Genomic DNA, 21,090 nt, shown 5'->3' on the forward strand with positions numbered 1-21,090 from the left:
GACTGGGGGAGAGGGAAAGAAAGTGCCTTTTCTCTTTGTGTATTTGTGTGTCAGTGAAATGTATTAAAATCAACTCAGCAATTTTTGTGAACCCGATAATACTTAGCTGCTCCCACAATCTGCTTTTTGCAAAACAACTATAATGTCATGATTCCAAAAAAAAAAAAACAGGGCAGATTATTATTATTATTATTTTTTTTTTTACTACGCTCTGCCCATATTCATCTATGTTATTTTGAATTGGGTATCATCACAATGATACACAATCCTTTTTCAGTTTAAAATGTAAAATTTTGTGTTTGTAGCGAGTCCAGTGAAAGAATGGATTTCATTCTTATGTTTTTCAGGGGCAATAAACCGTCACAAATTGCTTTGAAAATGATGAAGTTGTTTCCCAGTACATATTTTCCCGGGTGGCTCGCTGAAAGTAGGAAAGCAGTTACTGCTTATAAAGGCTCATTTGATGTTAAATGACATATCTGCACGGGAGGTTGAGGTACCATGACGACTAATGGATCGAGCATTGTCTGAAAAAGTTCATCACATCACTGCTTTGGCCTAGTTCTGTGGGATCTTCCTCCCATTAGAATCAACACGAGATGGATCTTTTCCCTCTCCCAATATGTTCAGGCTGCTGGCTCTGGCTTTCTGTCTACTTAGTGATTTGAGACGATCCCTATGTGTGCCCGGTAGCCTTTATTTGCCCATATAAATCCCAGAGGTTGCGCAATCAACTGGTTGCTATATGCTATTATGTATTCACTTTCAGATTGTAATCCTCACAATGCAAACATGGGAGAATCATCAATTACTCACACGATGTAATTTTTGCACATGGAAAACGGAATGATGCTGGTGGAGGAAAAGCATGTGATCGCTTGCTCATTATGCTGGCAGGAAAGAGGAACTTGGGTGCCCTCTGCTGGGCTTCAGCGGGCAATGTTGCAGTAGTCGATCACAATTAAGTCCGTTTGAATATACGTGCACTCTGATATATATGTACATATCATCAAGCTTCTAGTCACCCAAGAAAAACATGTAGATCAGCACCCTATTGTTTTCCAATACGCTTCACTCCGGCACAGAAAGTTGGGAGGTAAGGTTCGTTTTAAAATAATGCCATTCATAGATATTCTCTAGTAGATCCGTCATATTGTGTCCCCGAATGACCTGACAGGAATTGTGCGGTTGCAAATGTAAAAGTAGACTTTCAATCGATCCTCTTCTTAGCAGGCAGTGTAATGGAGAGACCGTTAGTCTGTAGGTTTCCAGTTGTGTCTCGGTGAGTGGAAGCCTGCCGCTGACCAGAGGCCGACAGAAGAAAAGGGCAACAGAATCTCAACAAGGAGAATGCACAGGGACGGGGAAAAAGGAATAAAAAAGCAAGTGAGAGAGGCTGAGAATGAGAGAGGGAAGCAGATGGCTCGAAATATAGCCTGCTAAATTATTCATCAAGGCTGGAGTCTGGAGATAGATAGATAGATCGGAGCTGGCGTGGAAAGCTGTGAGGAGAGTGGTTCTAAACACAGTGATTGCCTTTTGAGACTAAGAAAAGTAATTGCGTCAGGTCTGGGAACAGGTTTTTGCTTGAGGAATTAGATATCTTCTACGCACTGAAATTAGCGCAGATACATTTGTGTACTAAACTTGAGTGGTATTAAAAGTAATGTTTCACACATTTTTAGATTTGCTTTCCCCGCATGCCTGATTATAAACTAAATGTCTTATTTTTGGACACTTCAGTCTGGAAATAGCCAGGAGCTCAAATGTCCCATCTGCCTACATGAGTCTCGGTTTCAAAGCAAGTTGTCTTCGCGTCATCACCGTCCAATAAAGATGAAAAATGTCTATGAGGTGAAACGACCTGTTTCACAGAGCAATTTTTGCAGTGGGTAGAGACAGTAAATGTTTCCTTGGCAAGTCTTTGAGATTTGTTCCAAAGTGTCCAAGTCCACTTAGAGGGGAATGAAGCTCACTGCAATTCACCAAAGACATATATAAAATGTTTGTCAATAGATGTACGTTTCATACGAAATACACAAAACAGTCCGGATTCCCTCACGTATAAGGATTTAGGATATGCGTTCAAATTTTCCATTTAGCTTTATGTTTCATATATGGCTCTCCAAGATCCACAGACACAGATGCGCACACATTCTGAGTGGAGGGCTCCGGGGAAATAGAGCAGAGAGGAAGCTACGTGCCTTTGCCAAGCAAGTGCTGTCTGGTGTCATGGCAACGGTGCAGATTACCCCACCCTCCATCAGTCAGAGAGAGAGAGAACGAGGAGAGATGGACAAACACACACACACACACACACACACACATACGAACACTTCTATGTGCATATGCATATGAAGACACTTGTGACAAAACATGCCTGATGAGTTTCGAGATGATTTAAATCATTTATCCACTTGTTAATGATTCTCTAAAGCTATACATTTTCCAATTCTCTTGGGGGTTGTAAAGCGCCTACTTGTAAAGGCAGAATCTTGAATCGACAGGTGAGTGGGAGAAAGAATGAGAAAACAGGAAAGAGGCGGGAGTCGGAAATGCGACGGATCGCAAGGATGAGACGTGTAAAGGGACTATAAACAAATTATAAAGCCAAATACATCCGGGGAAGGGAATGTTATCAAAACCCGTAAGGTTACAGTGCAACAAAACAGAAAACAGCTTTATTATTCCCACCAGGTCAAATTTGTTTGGTGCTGTTATTGTAGAGGAAAACAGGATACATTCATACAAAGAACACCAGCACCAGACTAAATATACAATAAAATCAGTAAAAAAAAAAAACCAACATGAAATCTACAAATAAATAACAGTGTTATCCCGCGTCTTCAGTCCTATTAACATGAAGCTTGCTGGGTTACATTTGATTTTGTTCATACTACTGCAGTGTGATGCTGGGCAGGGCAAGCGATACACGGGTGAGAGGACGGCAGGTGGATCCGGTAATATTGGAAAATGCGTCTCGGTATAAACAGAGATTTTTGTGGTTTAAAAAATGCAAGAAAGATGTGGAAGGGTGTGGAAAAGATAAATAGCACCGGCATGGGGAGGAGAAAGGAGAGGTAGGGGAGCATGAGGATAGCGGGAGGGAGGGAGGGAGAAAGTGAGGGAGGCATTTGAGGTCGTTTGAGGATATCGCCTCCTAAACTGACTGCGGCACAGCCATCGTCCACAATTACATCACAGCAAACTCTGGGTGAACCTGTCTCTTTCTTTGTCCTTGCGAAACCTTAAGGAGCTTCGAAACCTACTTTCCGACCTCCGACGATCGTGCGAGGTCCACCGAGCGTGATGAGATGTGTTGTCTTCACATAGACGCAGCGGACCAAATCTCGCGTTTTCGCATTTCTCATGCTATTTCGGAATCTAACGATAATGCAAATAATTTGTGGAGGAGCAGACACGGGGTAGCATCGCCGCTGTGACCACGCTGTGAATTAGAAACCTCAGTCAAAGCCTGCCGTCCTGTGACTTTGAGTGGATGAGTCATCTGGGTTTGTCCTGTCACCTTTAACTAATTCCACATGAGGCATTATTTGTTGTCTATAATTTGTTGGAAGCGGCGAGAATCTGGCTCTGCCCTCAACATGGGAAAGCCTTATTCAGGGGATATTCAGAAGATGTTTGCTTTTTTTTTTTTTTTCTCTTGATACAAATTCAAACACCTCAACTCGGTAGTATCTGCTGATACAAATTTTCCAATTGAATAGCAGCGCTGTTTTCCCCGATGTAAAATCTTTGTACGTCACTGCGTTGAAATAATTGGAAACATTTTATGGAAGGTAACTCTGGCCAGAGACCGTTGCGGTGCCAAAAACAGAGTTAGCAGTTGCCAAGATAACGACTTTGACCAGGAAAAATGTATTTAATTCCAGATCAGCAACTTCTGGCTGATAGCCAATCGGCTTAAAGTCCAACCGAAATCACGTTTATCATTTTGAGTGCGACAGAGCCGTCTGTATAATTATCTGTATCAGTGTTTTTCCTACTGTGACAAGCTCAGATGAGCTTTAGTGGCTTGTTACACAAGAAGTATCAGCCAAGCTACTGAAAATGAGTCTATAAATGCTTTTTGCTGTTTCAGTCCCTCATGACCCTGAGCGATATTTGTCCACTTAGTCCAGCTGCAGTTCCACTTGAAGATTGCATCACCTTGTAGGTAAAACACAAACAGACAAAATAAATGATGAGCGTGGATGTTAATACCTGTGTTCGGATAGCACATGAGCCGACATCGGGGGAAGTTAGATGCAAATATTAGCCCGGTTCACCTTAGGCTTAACGCAGTTGAATTTGGGTGAGCACGGCCATATTTATATCTCATATGGCTCAGATTTGACCCAAATTGATGCATATTGCATTTGTGCTGTGTCTCTCCCGCACAGGATTATTCAGTGTCGTGACTTAGCTGTAAATGCTGAAAGTAAACCAAATTACACTGGCGGTGGAAGCGGTTGGCCAAATGGGCATGTGTGATTTACAACATAGCTGCATTCCATTGAGGTGAGCCAGGATTCAGATTCATGTTATATTCCGACACACTGCCGGGCCTCTATAGTAGACTTAAAGATAAGACGTGTTAAATTAATTTTAAAAATATCCTCCCCTTTGCAGTCCTGCCAACTAACACATTGTAAAGACCCACCAAAGGAAGAGTGATGTTATCGCAGGACAGAAGAGGGGCAGGGATTTACAAAGAAATGGGGACAAGAGAGATAATACACGGGAATTTCAGACAGAACAAGAGTGCTTGAAGGGGAAAAATGAGTTTTGTGAATTTCGAGAGGGAACAGACTAGAACTTAACAGATCATTAACTCATAAGTGTCATTGAAATGCAAACAACACCTCATTCAAACTGCAGGCTCATAAGTTAAAAACGAAATTTTCACAAAACTGGAAAATCCCCAGAGCTGAACGGAAAACATGAATTCTAACATTGTCGTTTAACCGCACCCAGTGTCACTGTTCGCCACTCGTTGCGCATACTGGGTCACATATTCCTTGTTGTAAATGTTACATGCATACTGATGTGTATATAAAGATTTCAATATTTATTTCCATTGTCCATCATCACACTGACCCCTTACCCACATGGTACATAATTAACTTTATTTGTATTTTGCATCTTGCATTATTGTATTGTATATTATTGTTTTATTTCTCAGTCGGTGTTGTCCTTACAGGGTAGTACAAGGTTTAATTAAAAATTGGAGTCAAATTTGCTGTTTGTGCTGTTTCAGCTAATTCTGAAAAGATGGGGAAAACCTTGAGACTGCTACAAAAAAAGACAACGACCAATGTTAAATCGTTTGATATATACTATAAACTGATGTTCAATAGTTTGACACTTCTATTGAATTATTGAATTACAACACTGTTCCTTTGCGTTTATGTAGTTTATGTAGTATGTGTTTTCCTCTTTGAGATGATTGTTGCAGTACCAGGTGCCATATTAACAGACAGCTAATAGACGCAAAGATAACTAACATCAATTTAGCTTTTAAATACTTATTTTTCTGTTTCCACACAGTTTTGCATGGGATTTTTTTTTACATACACACGTATGTAAAGCACTCAAATGTTCAACACATGGCAAGTTATTTCTTCCAAGCACTGCCTGGAGTAGCGAGCAAGAGGCGATGGTTTTCTGTTGGTTCCTTTTATTTGTCTGGAATATGACTTGACTCTTAACATAAGTGAATGAAAAACAAAGGAATTAAGCCGTTGGTGAACTATTTTGTTTTACTCTCACAATTCATTAGGGTCTCAACGAAAACCGCCGCAAGACTTCTCAGGAGAAATCATAGGCCGGCCAAAGATTTCATTCACATACAAGTGCTTATAGGAACAAACGGAATCCAAGGCATACATAGAGCTATGTGGAAACAAGTTTCATATCCCGATTCCAGATGTGGGTCTCGAATCGTAGGTCGAGTTTGAGTCCCCGAATGAGTTCCTAGTCAAGTCGATTCCGGATACTGGCACCATCTCTCTGTGTAATGTGAGTACAGCCAAAGCAATGGAGCACATCAGTCCATGCTGGAAGAAGTATTCTTAAAATAATAAAGCCATCAGTATCTTACGCTAAATTATTAGGACCTTTTATGCAAAAGTAATGAAAAGGCATATAAAAGACATGCGGTTCAACAAAGACTTTGTGTCTTTGCAAGAGACACGTTCAACACTGCACCTTTCTGTCTCTGAATTGGCTTAGCTTTCTCTTAGAATCCAGCAAATACGCCGTTCGTCATAATTATGGGCTTGGAGTCCAGTATCCCTCTGCACCTAAAACACAACCGTAAAATAAGAAACGGCAACCATCTTCATCTCATGAAGGCAACGTGAGTTGATGATGCTCAGCGAGCCGCACCGCTTCTCCCGGAATGCATTGTTTTCATCATGTATAAGCGGAGTTGCAGTGATATTAAGGAAATAAAAAAAGCAACCGCAAATATTAATTATCTTTAAAATGTTGCATAACTTGCACTTGTTAAGTATGTCTGGTGACAGTTTTGAATGAAATCAGTATTAAGCTGGATGTTTATCTGTCCACAGGAGCTACCAGGATAGGAGCTGGAGCGCGCACATGCAAACCTGGCAGTAACCAGTAAGTGCTCGTGCTCCCACCGTACATGCTTCAAATGAGGGGGGAGGGTTCAGAGGTAATGGGGAACGGATAACACAAATGCTTATGGTGGTGTGTTAAGTGTGAGCTAAGTGTATTACTAATAGTGCTATGGGATTCCTCTCACAGTTTGAAAACAGATGGGTAATAGATTGGCATTTCACTGCCAAGAATTAATATGAACTGTCGACACAGAATGTTTTGCATCTATAATTTAAGTTGGATTTATATGTTTTTTTTTTTCATTCGACTCCGGCGTTCTCCAGATCGGTGAAACCGATTCTTGGAATTTTTCATCGCTACTGTCAAATCCTGTTTATTTGATGGTCAACAGAATTTTGTGGAGATTTACATGAATTTATGTAGAAAGTTAGACACTGGGATCACATTATGTGTTTATATATTTTTTACCACTGTACTTAACATTTTTTAAAGTTATATTGAATTGTCTATTTGGGCTCTTAGCAGTCACAGACAGCATTAAATGGCACTTTTGAATTTCCATAATGTTATGTGTACGTGGACTGAAACACGGAGAGACTTGAAAGTCATTTATTAAGTAAAAACAGATTTTTACAGTATCACTTTTAATGCTGGCATTTAAAAAAAAAAAAAAGACCTGCCTCTGTGTGTAAGGCATACCTTTATTGTTGTCAGGGTTGTAGAATTGAGTTATTTTGTCTTGGTAGAATAATTTGAGGGAGGACAGACAAACATGTCAGGTCCCGGTGTCCTGTCCGTCTCACTGTATGCCCCTGTGTGATGCAGCTGTTGGCATTTTGTGGTCATCACCCTATAAATACAGCAACTGACTGACGGACCCTGCAGCAGCTGCCCACTGGCACATGGACACATATATTACACACTGATACTCAGATGTTTTTATATAAGCATTTTTGGACCCTTCTCCAAAGTATCAAAATCTCATATCGTGATAGATATTCCAATTACATCCTCCGATGTTTTGATAAGAATCGACCGAAGATTGCGTTGCAGTTAACAATGGCATTCAATTATAATTTTGTAATGATGATCAAAATTCCTTTAAAAAATGGCATTCGTTTGATATCTCATGCGGATACTCACTACAAACATACATATAACAGTTCATCAAGTTTTAAGTTACTCGGATTAAGATTTGGTAGCCATTTTTAACAATTTTACATTTTAATTACTTATTATTATTCTAGATATGAAATAGAAAAAGATCTTATTCAACGTAGATATTGTTGATTAACTGCAAGCTAATGCTGCTAACCCATCATCAATTTTAATTCATTTAATATAAAGTTTGTGATGCACTCAATTCATGATTGAATACATTTACAATTTGAATTTATATTACTATATTATGGAGTAATCTTGTAAAAATGTGCATTTGACATTTTTTTTAATTTTTCTTTTTCTTATTTCTAAAGAAATATAACCAACACAATGTTAGTTAGCGGTGACCCAGTATCTTTCCACATAAGCCTAGAAATATAGATCTGATTTAATTAAACAAAAAAGGTGCTTTCTTGATAAAGCTTTAGCTGATAATCAAAATTCTGAATGACAGTAGTGATGGACAGACACTTCCAATTGACACGTCTCCCCTCACTGTCACACACACACACACACGCACGACAGCAGAGAGTGGCACTGAAACAAGGATGCGGATGTTGAGGATCCCAGATTTATCCCTTCTATTCAGCACTGCGGCAGCTGCACAGACAGAAGGAGTGGCATCATTACAGTGAAGCGAGGCCTGCTAATAGGTCCGCGACGTGGGGGGCCTACTGGCTCTGCATGGAGCTCAAGAGAAGGGAGAGCAGAGAAGGGCGGGAGAATGAGGGGAGGTCAGGGGTTAGGGAGGAGTACAAGATGTGGGAGGAGTGTTTGATACAGGCAGGGCAGGGGTGGGAGAGAGGGAAATCCAGTTGAGGGTGTTTTTTAATCTTTCCTGAATGAAAACGGATGAATGAACCTGGCCGTGCTTGGCAATTTCTTCAGAGATACTGTATGGCCGTAACCCAGCGATCATCAAATAGTGAATCGACGGGGGTTCGACGCAAGCGGCTTTGAAAACTGTCGGGAAAGGATCGGGAAGACACGCATCTTCGCCGAGTTCGGGGTGTGATCTGATTGCAACAACACGAGGAACCCGAGGTGTTCTGATGCAAGCTGAGCCAAAAGAAACTTTGCATGTGAACAGAGGAACATTCTGATAGGGAATCATTTCCAATCTGAAAAAGAAACTGCTGAATCATCAGTCAAATATAATGAAGGCAACATGGTGCAGAGAGCTGACATATTTCTTACTTTATTAAATTCGTACCTTCCCCTCACCGAGTCAGTAAGCGGTGTTCGTACTAATTTGTGTACAGTTTCGTCTGGTTGTTTTTACCCTCGCGGTCACGTCCACAACATTTATATGTTTATCGGAGTGCTCAAACACGCAATCGGCGTCCTCGTCCAATGGATTTCGGAGCTCGCCATCAAAAGATCAGAGGCGAATCAGCGTTCACACGATACTCGTAAATCCGTGCTCGAGCGCCGCGCGTAAGCCGCAGAAAGCTCGCCAAGGACCTAACAGATGCCCCACAGATGCATTGCAGATATCAAGTGGGGTTAAATATCTGTATCTGCTGGCAAAAAAGTTAAGCCCTGAGGCAGTAAGACACGGCGTAAGGGGTTGTCTGTTGCAAGAGAAATGTTTTAAGATTATGTATTTTTAACAGAGACTTGCTGGGTAGCATCCATACACGGTAAACACATTCTTTATAAAGTTAAACAACGTTAATACTCAAATAACAAAATCATCTCCCTCCACCTGTATTCTTGTCATTGTCATTGCGTGCACTATCTCAACATTAATATGGACAGATCGCGTCTGTGTCCTTTTTGTCTTTTTAAATTAGTTTTTTTTCTAATGTATTTGCGTATGTTTTTGAAAGATTTAGCGTGTGTTGCATGTGGGGAAAAGGGGTTGCAAATGGAACAGACTAAATTCAAAATCCCCCCGATCGGGGATCTTTTAATTTGTTTATATGGAGACAAATGTGATACCAGGTAGTGTGAATTTGGTGTAAGATCTTTGCAAAAGAGAAAGACAGGGCTGTGATTTGTGGATTGGTCAGGCAGTGAATAACATAGATACCAAGGGAAAGAGTCTTTGGACTGGTACACTCTATACGCTGCTGAACTCCTAACCTTCATCGATATTTGAATCTAAGTGCAAACCGGTGACTGATACAATATTAAGTGTTTCGAGTGCCATTAAGGTGTTAGGGCGCTGTATAAATAGAGGGCATTTTACTCTTTAAATGCTTATTTATTTCAAGAGGTTGTAAGCTGAAAGGTTTAAGGGGGACACCGATTTAATGTGTTTTATAAGGATGCTGGATGTCAATCTGAAAAGGCAGTCATGGCCATAGAAAGATACATTTTGCCTTGATATACTATATGATGAAGTGCAAGTGTAGTCATGTGAAGCTTTGCACCACTGAATACTCTTGAATTATCATAGGTTGAAAATATTCATTCGTAGAAGTTACCAATTGAGACACCATGCCCTCTCACCCCCACCCAAAATGGCTATAAAGGCCTGCACTGTCTTGATAACTCAAAAATGGGATCATGCAAACAATTTGCACTCTCTGTCCCGTTTCCCTCAATATGGCTCTTTTATAACAAAGGGCATATTTTGGTCTCTTCTTTCACATCAGTCAGTAAAGAATATTCGCGTCATTTAGCGGCATTATTTTCCCTCTTGGACCTTCCGTCAGTAACAGGCAGATGTGCCGTTTACCTGCATTCTTGGATTAAAATCCACATTCAAAACAATACAAATATCACTCCTTAGTATTGTAATATACCACACGATGTATTCTTTTTGTTCGACGCATTTTAAATGATGATCAGGCGCCAATCCTTTGCTTATAACACAAAGCCGCTCTAGTTTAATGCATCTGGCAGCCTCGAAAGTCTGTTTCTGTGTGCGCTTGTGCTATTCGAGCTTCTTCTTGACCTTCAGAAAGCAGTGCCACGCCTACTCGCCATGCTCTACATCGTCCCCCCCATTGTGAGAAGTTGAACGTTTGCCTCTGCAGAGGAAACACTCCTCTCTGGGCGTGGCCTGCAGATATTTGGGGGAAAGTGTGAGATTTGTAAGGGGGAAAGTGTAGTATGAATCTATGTGTGCGTGTGTGTGTGTGTGTCCCTCCGTCCGTGTGTGTGTATGTATTCGCACGTGTGTTTCTCCTGCGGGTCTTGGCCGTCTGAAGGTCATGCCATCCCCATGTTCAGCCTCATGGAGAGCTGCCAATGCTGACGGCTGCTGCTGCTGCTGCTGCTGCTGCTGCTGCTGCTGCTGCACTGTGTGTCTGGCACATGCTTCCCTCACTGCAGGGCATTGATTAAGTGGCACAGCTATACCTCACCTGCTGGAGACAGCCAATACCGATACAGCCGACACTCCGCTCGGCCAATAGCAGAGCAGGTAGAGGTTTGGTAAGGCTGGAGACAAAACCAACAGCCAGACAAGTGCTTTTTTTTCCCCTCTAATGAAGAAGAAAACAAAATATCAAGGGGGTCGCTTCAGAAAAAAAGAGGGATAAGATAGAAGACTGGTGGAAGAAACGCCGACAATGACGGGAGTGAGAAGGGTAATGACGCATTCAGATGGATGAAGGCGGGGAGAGGATGTTTGAAAGGATGGGGATAGGAAGAAAGAAAGGAGGAATAAGAAGAATAAAATGACTTTGAAATAGCATCAGGGACAGGCACATTTGAGGGAAATGTGAGACTGTATTCGTGATCGCACACACATTCACACCAATGCACGTAAATATTTTGAGCTTTTTCAGGGTTCTTTAATGAAGCTGTCAAGATGAAAAATGAGCTAGTCAAATCTAATAACAGGAGAAGTTAAGAAGCCAACTTTTCATGCAGAACTGTGGAGGAAAGTGGATTCTGTGCCGTGGGGCGAGCAGGAGAGATGTACAGCACTTGCCAAAAGTTAAAGCATCGATCATATTGCTTTATTACTGTATAAGTATAAAAGAGATTCAAAAACACACTGCTTGGTTGACTGTTTAAACAATTAGCCACAGTTCAAAGTATAGCCATACAACTAAGGCTGCACGATTAGATGCTGGACCAAAGGAACCATTGATTGACGTGTAGATCGTGATGAAGGAGGAATAACAAGCTATCTTTGTAGCTTAGCAACACCGATGTCGCTTACCGCTTGATATATTTTCATTCATTTAAATCAAGATAAACACACATTATTATTGCAACGGCAAGTTAAAAGCATTTGGGTGTCAAGTTGAAAACATATTAAGGGGATGTTACTTCAGAAAATGATAGCTACAAATTTTTCTGCAAGCAGTTGCTCATTTTTATATCCAGAACAACCAAAACATAAGCGAGGACAGGTCATATTTTTCATTGGACTTATCACTGTCAATTTATGCTGTCTGTAAAGCAAAATTGATTGGTGCAGTTTTATTATGATACCGGCCCTAATCGTAATTGGAATTCAGACGTAATTAATTCACTGTCGGTGGTTCCTGGCATTGAACAAGTACATTTTACTCAGATATCACTTTCATTATTAATAGTATCTGAACAGCCTTTTTTAATTTTTTTTTCTGAAAGCCCACCCATTTCAGGCAAACCCGTAACTAAATGCATTTCACATGTTGGCAAATAATAGACTTCTCGAGTGACAAATGATTATTAAGGTGTGTATCTCCTAGTTCCTGTCACTCGTGATGAAATCTAGAGGGATTTTATCTATTTGGTCTCAAATAAAACCGTTGTAAATTTCTGCTTTTGAAAAAGTGGTATATAGAAAACCACACATTGTAAACTCCTTTAGGTCCTTCAGCTGCCGCGTGGACCGATGCACCGCTACGCCTCAGCGACAACAGTAAATAGAATAGACGGGTAGAACAAAACAAAATGTAATGACACCTATTCACCTTGCCGCTGTCTGCGTATGATACACTATGTCGCAAACTGAAAAACATCCAGACACAAAAAAACATATTCCCTCTAGCAGATGTAGAAATATGTGCAACAGAAATTGATAACTTTAAGTTGGAACACTCGGGTTTGGTTCAAGAAAAAGTCATTCAAAATGTTGACCTCAGAAATTGCATTTGAGCTCACACTATACTTTAACCGTTACATTTTTCCTATTTTTTTTTTTGAGTTTAGTGATATTTAATGAAGGCCACATTTCACTAGCTCTTATGCCAACATTGCCAAAATGCCAACATTTTCTGAATCCCTTGTGTGTCAGTATGCATTTGAAATCACACAAATGGAAGATTAAGTCCCTTTGATAATCAAAATACCAAATGTACTACCTATAAAGAATTAAAATTCACTAAATAGCACAAGCCGTTGAATATCCAAAATGTGTTTTGATATACATGTAACACTAAATGCTGAATGGAACATCCTGGCTGACACAATATGGATGGCATGATGATTGAATAATTAAAATGAAGATCCGGGAAAAAAACAATATAAAAAAAAATAAAAAAAGGGGGAACCCAGCAATTATTACTATAACGGCACGTCTCTGACAGACATCCCTTGTCAGACAACGCTGCAAGAGCTGGCTGCTGACAGCGCGTCTTTTTAGGTGTTTAATCGTGTATTTGTCCTAAGAAAGTGCACCAAAGCAAATGCCAAGTGCTGAGTGTCAAATAAGGCAATCAAAGACTGTCTGCGTCAGCACAGAGGCCAGATTTGTACGTGTGTGTCTGTGTGTGTGTGTGTGTGTGTGTTTGTGCGTGCGTGGTCATTAGGTACGCAGAGACATCCGGTCGCATTCATAAACATTCATATTTGATTGCTTCCACGGGTGTGAAAATGAAATGCTGCGAAAAGATGGGTGGGGCCGGCTGGAGAAGAAAAAAAAAAAAAAAAGACAGAGGACTAGACAGTCAGACAGATAGTCAGACAGAGAGGCGTTACCTCGCAGTGCTGTTGTAAATGTTCTGTCTTTGATTGTCAGTAACTCCCATTCCCAGATGGATCATTCCGTCTATATTATTAGCAATAGCTCACAGCCATGCTTCTTCTATTTTAATGTGCCATCAGGGAATGAAAGCACAGAAGATTTGTGTCTTTTCAAAAACATTAATGTTGCCCGCCTATACGTGGTTTTGTTTGTCTGATGTGGCACATAACACAACATGTTTAACACAAAACCTGTGACAACATACCAGGAAGAATCTTTGAACATTTCAGTATCTTTTTTTTAAGTGTATATCTGTTGTGCACTTCCAGGATAGGAGGACAATGTAAAGTTGTAGAACATCAAATGACAGAAAAAATACAAAGAATATGAAAATATTTTGAGTTGCAGGCTCGCCTTTATTGAAAATAGACTCCCTTATTGCTGCAAATAGAGAATCGGCTCCTCCAACAACATAATTCTTTTCCAATGCTAAACTAGCTTTAGAACCAAAGAAACATGGTGGATAAGAAACTGTTGGTCATCGAATGTAGATTAAACTGTTTCCTTACCTAATGTTTCTGTTTGAGGAATTTACAAATATCACATATTTTGAGTGCCATTCCTGATTACATTCATGTTTCGTATTACAGAAAAGCTCAGATAAGATACGATAAGACAGACTTTATTGATCCCGAGATGGGGAAATTTAATTATCACAGCAGCAGTACAAGTGCGCAAAAAGTGTGCATATAGCAGGAAACCGCACACTACAGATGCATTTTTATTCCTTTTTTTGTTCTGTGACTTCACCCTCGAGGAAAGCTTGGTGCTTTGGTGAATAAAGTGTTTTCAGGGAGGAAATCCAAATTCATTTTATGGTAGCCACTTTAAGCCAGCAGCTATAGAGATACCCCAGTTTGTATGGTCAACATATTGTACCATCAAACGTATTGAACAGCGCCGTAAATCAGATCCAGCAACAACATCATCGAAAGAATGAGAACATTGGCAACCTCAAAGCTTGGTAGCTTAGTTGCCATGTGCAGTTGCTAGGGGTCTGTGTATTCAAGTCATTTGCACGTTTGAAATTTCCTTTTAACTTAAACGAAACATTTTAAACGAAACAGACTTTTTTTTTTTTTTTTTTCTCAGTCGTGGATGGTAGCCCTCTTTATGGAAACTATAATCGTCAGATAATTGTCTTGAACTAGCATACACAGAAGAGCACTAACATCTTCTAATTGCAGTCATGTAGATGTTTTTAATCATTAATAGTCCTGGTCCTTTCTGTTGGTTCTGCCCCTGTAGGCCTTAAATCACTTAGTGAGCTCTATCTGCCTTTTATCTCGTCTATTCAATTAGGTCTGCGCCTTGACTCGGCGCTGCCTCTTCCTCAGTTTCCTTTCCCCATCTGTTCATATTCTAAGCTTCTACTACTTTCTTGACCTGCATTTTATTTCTTTCTTTCCTCCGTTCGCAGTATGAATGGAAAAAACAAACTTTTCGCCCGCATCATCCGGAATCAACAGACAAACGCGTACTAAAGTGTGTGCTTGGAAAGGTATTATGCGCGCATGAGATGCAATCCGTTTCTACACTTCGATTGATTTGTTCTGTTTTCAATTAATCGTGGGGCAGAAGATAAGTGCTCTGAGAGCCAGCACAACAGAACAGATTTTCTCTTTGAAGCATAAAGTGCAGCGAGTTCAGAAAAGTACAGAAAGAAAGATTCCGACCTCCATGTGAAGAGCAAGTTGGCAGTCGGCTGTAAACCTAATTTACATCAAACAATCCGTCCTCCGTGCCGTAGTGTTATCGGAGTAAACTCACACGCCGTTGGCTTCCTGCGGGTTTTACATGTATGGACATACTGGTTGCATTAAGTGCTAATTTACAGCAGATCTGACAATTTTACATGAATCGATAGGACTCGTGATTTTAATTGCATGGTGATATTTGGCCACGCAGGCAGAGATTGTTAACCCCTTTTCACAAGACTCATTCAAGTACAACCCTTACCTTATTCATAAGCATAAAAATAGACGATATTGCCCCGCGGCTATTCTTACCATGATAGACAGATTAGTTTCACCATAATAATACTCTTTTAAAAATGGATGGTTAAAAATGTCTCAGCAATTTATAGAATTTGTTTGCCCATATAATATGCTCATAGATGATTTGCTCATATAGTGTGAAGCACAACTTTTGGGAGACCAAAGAGAATCAACTTTTAGTTGTGTGTGCGTGTGTGTGTATTTACACGCAACATCAATAGGCCAAAGTGGTGTTTGGATTTAGTTTAAGAGGAAATGTGTGAATAAATCCACCACCCGGAAGCAACATAGTCAGGGTCTCACTAACACTGTTACCAAGTTTAACGCTACCTAAAAATTGAAGAGGCAGGAAATGTTAATTCGCCCAATACAATTGAACAAAACTTTACAAATATTAAGCTGTTATGCATCAGGAGAGCAGAACCCCCAAAGGAGTCTGATAATGCCAATTGTTAATATGAAGGTCACTTCATATGCAAAGTTGTGATTATGTCAGGCAATCGCTGGACGAGTGCTTGTCACCTTGGTCAGGCAGAAGTAATGAAACTGAACCAAACCAGAAACTAATGCGTGACTATCGATTTGAATCTGTCTTGTCAATCATTCCACTACATTACTTAGGCATAAATAACAAGGGGACAAAAAGAGATAAAAGCAGTGTTTCCCACACACCTTTGTGTCGGGATCATTGAACGGTCAGGAGGAGGTAACGGTAGCTGATAGTTTCCAATCAATTGACAAAGGTACATTTTTCTCCTGGTAATTTTTTTTCTCTTAAAGAGCAAGAGGTCTGCGACTATCATGCCCAATATCTTGACTGGCATAACCTTTCTCAAGTGTCTCACAGTTTATCCTTCCGTTACACACTGAGCTGGTGAGGCAGTTTTTTTTTAAAGTATCAACAAAACAGAGCCCACTGTACTCTGCATTTTAAGAGACATAATAAAAGGAGCACCTCATAAATTGCACTTTCCCTATCTGTCATTCAGCTGATAGCAGAAAGAGCAGATACAGAAGAGGACATCATGCTGTTTGCAAGTCCACCCCGAGATGTCTGTGAGAGAATAAATGCACTTTAGCTACCCAAAAAAGGGAAATCAAAATGCAATAGGCAGAGTCTTGTTTGCAGTGGGGAAGGTTATAAAGAAAACATTACCCCCTGAAAAGTCAGTTTTCGTGATTAGTTTCACTATTTTGTGATCTTTGCTTGTGCGGGAAGTGATGCACCAAGTGTCTCCCAAAACAAATAGAGGCTGTAAGTTGTAGGATCAATGGCGGAGACCCACATCATCGATACACAAGATTTATTTCAGCTGTACAAACATTTGATCACACATTACGAAACACACTTTTGAAGAACTGAAATTTAGCCTGTCGCTTAAAAAAAGACAAACAACAGCTGTATACTCAATAACCTACCTACGACACAGCGGACTTCAGGGCTTTGATCGGTTTTGACAAAATTGAAACATAGAGGGACATGATTTGCATTTTTATAAAACGCGCATTGCTCGAGGATGCCCATGTTTTCTTGAGCCGTTGAATGCGCGTGACAGATTTAAGAACCCGGGGTGGTTGTGAAGGCGTTGACTCTGCCAGACCAACAACACAAAATGTTGCGCTGAAGTCCTCTCCCGCGGTTCATCTCTACCTCATGACAGAACATACTGTAATGTGACCTGACACACTTACTGGGCGCACTCACACTGCCTCTATCTCGGCGTACACACAAACATACACACACATACTAACATGAAACACCAGATCCATATACAGGGCGCTATGCAGTGTAGCTGTGCTCCGGTGAGACAGCCCAGATGTATGAAATAGATGCAGCTTTCAGCCTTGAACCTGCTGTGTCTGGTATGCATGAAGATTTTTACTATGCCTGTACTGTACTTGTGTGTGTGTGTGTGTGTTGCGGGATTTGAACAAAAGCTCCCATTGTACAACAGGCCTGTGGCTGCATCATCTCCTGTGCAAACACATTGTGCGCGCTGCATGTATTTCCATGTACGCTCATGTGTGTTGCCCACATGTGTGTTTCCTGCACATTGTTTAGAAAGAGCTCCAGATCAGCATGGTTGTGTCTCTGTGGAGCACATCTTTCGCCCTGGGCCAAGCTGACTTTAGGCCTCCTGTTTTTTGTCAGACCCCACTTGCCTCTCTCTCCTCTGGCTATGATCAAGCAGACCAGACTTCTCCCGCTAGTTATTGTAACCCTTCCCCTGACAGCACCTCTGCACGGCTACGCCGGTATTGTCATGTAAGCTGCGTTCTGATTCGAGTCCAGCGTGCAAAGATGCACAAAGTAAGCACTGTGTTGGCTGATCAGAAAAGGTTTGCAGGAGACGCTGTCTCCTCGACAACAAAGAGCTCAGTCACATCCAATTTACCTGGACTTGATTTTGGCTCCTGGCACCACTTTAACTTGTTTGCATCCCGTTTAAGCAGCAGCGCTGTTGTCAATTACCAGCATGAATTTTACACAACGGTCATGGAAACCAGTGTGGCTTTTGCATTGAGACGGTCACATCTCCGAAATCTGCTCGAGTCTGTTGTTGTACCAAGGTCTTTTGGGAATCTAAGGTTCAGTAGTTCCGAGACCTTCTCCGTTTTGTACTTGCAGTAGGCTGCTGCAGAGGATTGGATTGGCAAAAATTTGTCCCGGTCTAATTATGACCTCTAAAGATTCCTAACTGTGTTATAAAAAGTCATCTATGACTTAAGATGTAAAAAGGAAAGTCAACAGAGAAGCTTAAAATGTGGCTGGACATTGGAGAGGGTAAATGATATGTGTATTTGCTGCATTATTATGGATTCCAGTCCTGTTCCTGTAAAGACACACCCTAAAGCGGTGCGACTGGCCAGTAATCCATGCGACTTTCTGAGATTTAGGAAAGAAGTCAGGGAGTGAGTTAAAGTGCAAACAGAGTCCAAGGGCAATGCCGCAGCTCACTGGAAGAATGGATCGTCCGCAGAACTGTGACTGGTGGGCATCTTCTGCATAATGCCTTTGGCTGCGACTTTTGACTTCTTTTAATTTAGTAACGTGAACTGTTTTTCATTTAAGCCACCTTTTGTAGTGTAATACTATTTTACTGTAATACTATTCTGTGTACGAGCTCGACAAGAAAATATGAATAGGCATTATGAGAGAATTACGATAGAAACACTTGATGGGCGTTCCAGTAATATCACAAGTGTAAAACAGCAGAGGAATTCCTTGGATTTTCAGTGAATATTTGGATGTGCAAGTTTTTGCCATAGTGTGTCAAGTCATTACAAAAACTGCCCCCACCACCGGAGCGCAACTTTATGCAAGTTATATTTTTCTCTGTCAATTTAAGATGACATCAAATACTACACAAGAGAGTTATAACAATATGAAATAGGATCCACGAACAGCGTCCTCAATGCAGACCTGTTTTATTTGTTATATTGTTTTAGTGTGTGCCTGAGACACAACACAAAAGCACATACATTGTAATCCCTTGTACCATCTCTGCAGATACAGCGATTGTAAACATCTCTCTTGAAATAATTCCAGTAGCTGCTCCTTCCTGATCAGTACGCTCCATATCTGCACTATCGGTCAGAGTCGTGATAAACCAAAGCTAATCTTTGTGGAAACATGCAAAAACATGTTTTGTCCGCCAATCTAACTTCAGCGTCTTTGACGATTTCAATACTTCAATGGTTCTCAAAATCATGCCAAGATGAGAAATTATCATTCCAAGGCGGTTTAAACATGCCTATACACTGCTGATAATCCTACTTACTTCAGCGTAGACTTTGTTCTTTCCTGTTTGTTTGAGTCTTCACTCTTTTTCTCATTGGTTGTCATAAACATTGCTCTTGGACTCTGTTTGGCTGAGGTCGAAATATGACCCTAATAATTCAGAAGATAAACCGTAGAAAAGAAACTACCGTTTTGATACAGAAGTTGCATCTACTGAAATCATCCAATGTTTGTAGCATTTGATGAGTACAGTCTTGGTCAACATGACCAAAATACTGACAGTGCATCAACTGCAGACATCGAGTACACTTATTTCCTGGCTGGGTCAGGAATACGCTCACACAGGTGTACCCTATGTAATCCTATTGTCTGTGCCTGCCCATCCCTGTGTACCTTGTTTGTTTGTGTTGTATCCAGTTCTCACTGCCATATGCTATCCGCGGCATATCACACTCTGGCAGGCCCCCCTCAGTAACCTGCTGTTCTCAGGGCTCTCCTCTCCTTGTCTAAACAAAGACTGCACTGACAAACACAGCAAAGTATTAGAGTTCATGGGGAAAGTTTTTACCGGCCCAATGATCCTGTGCAAACATCTGACATGTTTTTGATGATGGGCCACTGCAAGCCCACCCTAAAAGCAACCTCCTGCAATATGAAAATATACATACAAAGAAGTGATTAATAGACCAGAGAAAATTATTATTATTATTATTTTTATTTTTTTTTATTTTTTGGAATAAAGACAACATTTTTATAGTTAGCCCTTGTTTCTGGGTTATCAAATTGTATGAGATGGATGGTTCTTTGTCAGGTATTCGCCCATTATCAATTCGGGATGTCGCCTCAGTCTCTGACAAAGTGTAATGACATTTTTCCACAATTTCCATCCATCGAACGAAATAGAATAGTTTATTTGCCGTTTGCGTGGGTACAATTAAGGGAAAGCACATTGGAAAAAAGAATTTGCTCGATTATGCTGCTTCCCGCAAATGATAATTTCCAATATGGCTGCCAGATAAATGCACCGGATCACCTCTGCACCGGGTGGCTTTGACTTTGGTTTTGGCTCATTTCATTGATCACCCCTTGTTTTGGCTTATCTAGTTTGACCTCCAGGGGATGGGATTGGCATGGATACTGCTGATATTTTTGCTGCCATTACTCATCCTTGGCAACCGTGGTGATCGTTCTAAAACCAACCTGTAATCATTTAATGGACAGTAAAAAAAAAAAAAAAAAAATACACCCACTCCTTCACACTACTGTCCCAGAAATTCTCTTTTAAATGCTGTTGTGTATTCTGTTTGAAGCCCCTGCTTGACAGCTTCATTTGTGAAGTGTCTCAATTAGGCAGAATATTTCTGCAGACATATCTCGACGCCCAGACTGTCTCACTAGAACATGAAAGCCTGGGCTTAAGGAAGTCATCACACACCTCACCGGGGAGAGGCAGACACACGTGCACACACGCACACATGCGAACCCTAAAAATAGAGGCAGCTATCCTACTAACGCTGGTTAATGCTCCTCACCCCAGACAGTTGGATTTGCATATCTTTAATGTGCTTTTTTCTCCTCTCTAGTTTCTCTCCTCGATTCTTTTTTTTTTTTTCTTTTTTTTTTTCCTCTCACTGTCTTTCTGTCTTGTGTGAAACAGTCTGGCCTCTTATAGGAATTCTCAGGAG

The 21,090-nt window shown here is 40.8% G+C and overlaps 1 long non-coding RNA gene across 6 annotated transcripts in view; it reads left to right on the forward strand.

Annotated features, from left to right (window-relative positions):
* The window catches only part of LOC147235316 (uncharacterized), a 102,728-nt gene that overhangs the window by 32,373 nt on the left and 49,265 nt on the right, over positions 1–21,090 (forward strand). For all 6 annotated transcript variants that reach the window (XR_015104454.1, XR_015104451.1, XR_015104457.1 and 3 more), the window contains one exon: positions 6,576–6,627. This is a non-coding gene — a long non-coding RNA (uncharacterized LOC147235316). The remainder of the gene's footprint in view (positions 1–6,575; positions 6,628–21,090) is intronic.

The sequence above is a fragment of the Fistularia commersonii genome, chromosome 3 (genome assembly GCF_037954325.1).
Source record: "Fistularia commersonii isolate RoL2024-O1a breed Wild chromosome 3, RoL_Fcom_v1.0, whole genome shotgun sequence".
Taxonomy (NCBI): domain Eukaryota; kingdom Metazoa; phylum Chordata; class Actinopteri; order Syngnathiformes; family Fistulariidae; genus Fistularia; species Fistularia commersonii.